General features: G+C 72.4%; 1 long non-coding RNA gene across 1 annotated transcript in view; it reads left to right on the top strand.

The window, feature by feature from the left end:
- The first annotated feature begins 255 nt into the window (after positions 1-255).
- Positions 256-4,981, top strand: part of LOC147355956 (uncharacterized) — a 25,822-nt gene continuing 21,096 nt past the window's right edge. The window contains exon 1 of the long non-coding RNA XR_015142904.1: positions 256-308. This is a non-coding gene — a long non-coding RNA (uncharacterized LOC147355956). The remainder of the gene's footprint in view (positions 309-4,981) is intronic.

The following is a 4,981-nucleotide window of genomic DNA, read 5'->3' as shown; positions in this document are numbered from 1 at the left end:
TGTATTCATTGAGGTGGCTGTTGTCACGGGACCCGGGGTTTATTTAGTGGATCCCTATGGACTCCGTCCTCCTCACCAGCACGCCCCTCAATACCACCCCCCCACACCCTCCCCGCAACCCCCCAACCCCCCACCCCCCACCCCCCGCAGCCCTGCCACCCCAGACCTCCCAGGCCGTCCGCCTTTCCGCTGTTTGTGGCCAGTGGTGTTGAAATCCATGTTCTCCTGACCTCTAGTGCACTTTCCCCACCCACCCGCGCATGCTTGTGTGTGTCGTCTCTGGACTTTGTCACGGTGTCTCTACCCAGGTTGAGTTTTGTTTTCTCTTCTTGGGGGTCCGAGTGTCTCCTTCTTTTCCTTTCTTACTCCTAGGCTTGTGTGTCTGTGTCCGTGTCTGCTTTCGAAAGTCCGGCTTTGTTCTCCCAGCAGCGCTTGCCTGGTTTCGCTTTGCCGGTCCCTCCCTCCCTCCCTCCCTCCCTCCTTCCCTCCTTTTCTCCCTCCCTCCCTCCCGCCCCTCTCTTTCGGGGGGCCGGGGGCCGGGGGTTCCTGGGATGTCACTGGTGCCCCCTCTCTCCGCCCACCCCGCCCCGAGCCCCCGCCGCCCGCCCGCGTCTCCGTGGAATGTCCCCCCACCACCCTGGAATCGCGTGGGGGGGGGGGGGGGATCGCGGCTCTTTCGTGGCAGCCTCCAGGGGAGAGATCTCCCGGCTCCTCTCCCTTCCTCTGCGGCCGGGGTCGCGTCGCGTCGCGTCGCGTCGCTCGGCGGCGGAGGCTCCGGGCCGAGCTCGGGCGTTTGGGCGGCCGGCGCTGCGGCGTCCCCGGCGGCCGGCGACAGCGACCCGTCCTCGGGACGTTCGAGCCGGTTGTCGGGAGCCACCTGGCGGCCGCTTGTATATTGTCCCTCCCCCTCCGGAGCTTCGGCGAGCCCTTCAGGAGGGTTGTGACTCAGCCGCCGGGCCCGAGGCAGAGCTCTCAGACACCGGCTATGCTGGCGGCGACAGTCCCGGTGGCGCCGAGGCCTAGGGACGTCCTGCTGTCGCCGGAGATTGGTTCTCTAGGTTTCTGAGGAGGGTGATCGTCGCGGCGCTCCGGGGCCGGGCTCTGCGGTGGCCGGACCGGGTCGACCAGCATCTCCCCGTGCCCCTGTGGCCGCGGAGAAGGACCGGCCGGACCCTCCCTGGGCCGGGCCGCCGCGGTGGGCAGGGAGAGGGTCTTCCCTGCCCGGAGCGCCTGGACTCGGGCTCGGCGGTCCGGACTCCTCCTGGGCCGCCCTCAGGAGCGTGTGCTTCGCCCTCGGCCCCGCTCCGGAGGTGGGGACCCGCCCGCCGGAGTCGTGAGGGTTGACGGGGAGAGGCGGGCGCGTGTGCGGCCGCCCCCCCCCCCCCCCCCAACCCGTGGGGTCCGGTCGCCCGAGGCGTCTCCTGGCACACATGCTGTTTCTTTTTCAAAGTCCCGATGGGTCCGGAGACGTGGATGGACCGGACCCTGCTTCCGCGGGTGGCCGGGGAGGGCGCGCCCGACCCTTCAGCGTGCCTTCGTGGGTCTCGGTCGTCGGATGCGACTTTGTCTCACCCCTCCCCACCTCCCTGAACCCAGGTCAGGAGGTGGGGACCGGCTCGGGCCGTCCTGGGTGCCCCATCTAGGACGGTCTGGGTCCCGCCCGGGCGCGGTTCCTGGTCGGGGCCCGCTCGTCTCGTTGGAGGCGCCTCGCTGACGGTTCTTCCTTCTTGTTTCTTGATGCTCATCGAAGCCAAATCCCCGTTCGGAGACTCCGACGGACCGGTACCCCTACCCGTGTGGGCGAAGCGGGAGAGGGCGCCCCCGGCCAGCTCCCTCTCCCTTGGTGGGTGTCCGCGCCCCCACTTTGGCCATCGCGCGCCCCCTCCCCCTGCTCCCCTTTCCCCGGTCGACCAGATGACTCCCCCCCCCCCAGCCCCCCCCCCCCAGCCCCCCCCCCCCAGCCCCCCCCCCCCCCCCCCCCCCGCCACGAGAGCTCCGGGCCTGGTGTTTATGGGGTAGCGCTGGGGACAGGTGGCCGGGCCAAGGTTCCGGGGGTCCTCCATGCGAGTCGTGGATGGGCCCCGCTGTCGGCTGCTGTCATTTCGTCGCCCTTAATGGGCCTTTTTTACCACCAGGTAAGTGCTGACACGGTCTGCTTCGGTGTCTGCCGCCGAGGAAACTTTGGGTCTCTGGATGTACGCGGGGCTCTGGGCCTTCGGGCCGCCAGCTCTGGTCCCCGGTTCGGCCCTTGCCGCTGGAGCCGCCCGCCTGGGCCTGTGCGCCGGCTCCTGTGTGGTGTTGTCTGGCTGACCCGACTCGTGGTGCCACCTCCGGTCTCTGGGCGACCCGAGGGCGGCGGGGCGAGGCGCCGTGGGTCTTCTACCCTGTGCGCTCCCCGCTGCGGGCACCCGGTGAAGGCTGAGATGCGACCCCCGCCCTGTGGGCTCCGTGCCACGTGTCAGGCGTTCTCGAACCTCCTGGGGTCGTGGGCCGCTCTCGCCTGAGGCGAGGTGGGGGGCGGAGGTTGCCGGTGAGGCTTAAAGCGGGCCCCTCTGGTGACTGTCCTCGCCGTGCCTTCCCCCCGCTCCACCTTGGCTCATCCGATCGATGTGGTGTGGTCGTGCTCTCCCGGGCCGGGCCTAAGCCGTGCCAGACGAGGGACAGGTGTTCCCGGTGAACGTGTCTGCTCTTCTCGGTCTGTCCGCGGGGCCCCTCGCCTGACTTTTTCCCCCTGGCCGTCGGGGAGGGGGAGGAAGGCGGGGGCTGGGTTGCGGCCTCTGGCCCTGACCTTCGGTCTCCTGTCCCCCGCCTCGGGTGGCGTCAGTGGGGGCCGTGGGTCTTCTGACACAGCAGATGCTCTCGCTTCGCCTTCCCGGCGTGTGCTCCGCGAGCGGCCCTCCCCGCGGTGGGGAGGGCTGTACCGCTGCTGCGCTGTGCCCCCCCGCGTGGGTGCGCGAGCGTGCCTCGTTGGATCCTCGGTGGTGCTCCTGGAGCGCTCCAGGTCGTCGCTCAGGTGCCTGAGGCCGAGCGGTGGTGTCGTTTCCCTTAACCCCGGTGTCCTCCTCGGGTCCCCACCGCGGTGGTGTGTGTGTGTCCCGTGAGTGGGCTCTCTTTTGGGGGGGGTCGAGGCGGTAGGAGAGGCGTGCCTGTTCCCCTCGTCGTCGAGGCTGACGGGTGAGGCCTTGCAGGGGACGGGACGCGGGGCTCTGCGCTGGCCCCGGCCGCGCAGACGCTCCTGTGTCGGTGGTCCGCCTACCTGTACCGCAGACCCCTCCCACCCCAGCTGAGGACTGGTGGCTCGTGGAGCGCCTCCGTGGGCCCGAAGGAGAGAGACGATCCGGGTGAGGGGCGGCGAGCCCTCGGTGAGAAAGCCTTCTCTAGCGATCCGAGAGGGAGCCTTGGGGTATCGGACCCCCCAGCTGCTGCCCCTCCCGAGTGCGCAGTGGCCGCCGTGGAGGCTGCCAAGAGCGCGTGGGCAGAACATCCCGCCCCCCACCTCCCCCCTGGGGGCGGTGGGGCGGGGGCGGGTGCGCCGGCCCCGCGGTGGGGCCGTGTGCCGCTCGTTGCCTACCGCGGCCCGCGCCTCCCCCCTTCGAGTTGGGGGAGGGTCCCGCTGGGCCCCGCCGGGCGTCCGGCAGGTGGGGGGGACCGGAGCGTGCGTGCGTCGCGTGTGCGCGCGGTCGGCCCCCGCGGTGTGGTGAGCCTTGGGGCAAAGGGGGGAAGGTGTTGGGGGCGCGACGTCCGGTCGGCCCCGGCTTCCCCAGCCCCGCAGCTGTGGTGCGGGAGAGCCTATCGCGCCCGTCCTCTCCCCACGAGCCGCAGCCGGTGGCGGCGTGCGGTCACGGTCGGGGCCGCCTCGCTCGAGAGCGTGATCCCCAGGATGTCGAGCCTCGGGGTGGCAGACTGAGATCGGAAGACGGATCTGTCGAGGACGGATGGCGGAAGATGGGTTCGGGCGGCTCGCCGGCCCTGGCGGCGGGGCCGGGTCGTGGGGGCCCGCTCTGGGGCTGGCCGGGACCGGTCGGCGTCCCAGGCGTGTCGCGGGACCGCCCTCGTGTGTGGGTGGCGGTGGGACCCCGCGCTGGTTTTCCTGGTGGCCCGGCCGTGTTCCCGGTGTCTTTGTGGTCCCCGGATGGCGCCCGCGGCCCTGTCCCGCGGCCCCCGCCGTGCGTGCTTGCCGGCCCCTCCCCGCCGTTGCCGGCCTCTCCTCCTCGTCCCGCGCGTGCGACCGCCCCGCGCTCCCTTCCCCTGTCTGGGGCCGAGCCGGCCTCGCCTCATGTGGGTGTCGTCCCCCGGCCTCCGTTGGCCGGTGGCGTCCCCGAGGCGGGGCGGCGCGCGGGGAGCCTTGCGCGTGTGGGGGACGGTGGGGGCCGCCGGTGCGCGGCGGGAGAGCGTTCTCCCTGGCCGGCTTGCGGCTCTCGGGTGTGTGTCGGTGGCGGTGGGCGTGAGCCCCCGTGAGGGTGCCGGGGGGGCGCCAGTCCGTCGTCCCGGGCGTGCGGTGGGACCGTCCCTGTGCTGGGAGGCCTCTGGCGGTGAGATCCCGCGGTGGGCCCTGGCGGCCGACTCGCGCTTCCCCCTGCCCCAGCACGGGTCGCTTTGAGCCATGCCCCTCGCGGTGGCGCGCGGCCGCCCCACCAACACCGCCCCTGTTCCGTGGCGTTGGCCTCGCGTGGCCGCACCCCGTCGGTGCCCCTCTCCGTCTGTCCGTCCGCCTCAGTCCGCTCGCCGTCTGCTGCCTCCCGGGGCCGCGCCCTGGTGTGTCTCGCTTCCGGGCCCGCCGCGGTCCCGATCCGTTGCCCGTTTCGCCGCCGCCTGTCCGTCGCCGCCGTCGCGTGCTGGACGAGGGGGAGCTCCCGTGATCTTCCCCCCTCCCCCGCCCCGCCGCGGCCCCCCGCTCCGGTGCGCTCGCCCGAGCGCGGGTCGGGTCCCCGGTCTTGCCCACCGCGGGCCGGTCGCCGTGTCCTCGCCGGCCGGCGTCCCC

The sequence above is a fragment of the Bos grunniens genome, chromosome 16 (assembly GCF_055505025.1).
Source record: "Bos grunniens cultivar Pamir isolate PY7600 chromosome 16, Bosgru_T2T1.0, whole genome shotgun sequence".
NCBI classification, from domain to species: Eukaryota; Metazoa; Chordata; class Mammalia; order Artiodactyla; family Bovidae; genus Bos; species Bos grunniens.
The sequence above is the reverse complement of the archived record's forward strand: the minus strand, read 5'-3'. Positions and strand labels throughout refer to the sequence as shown.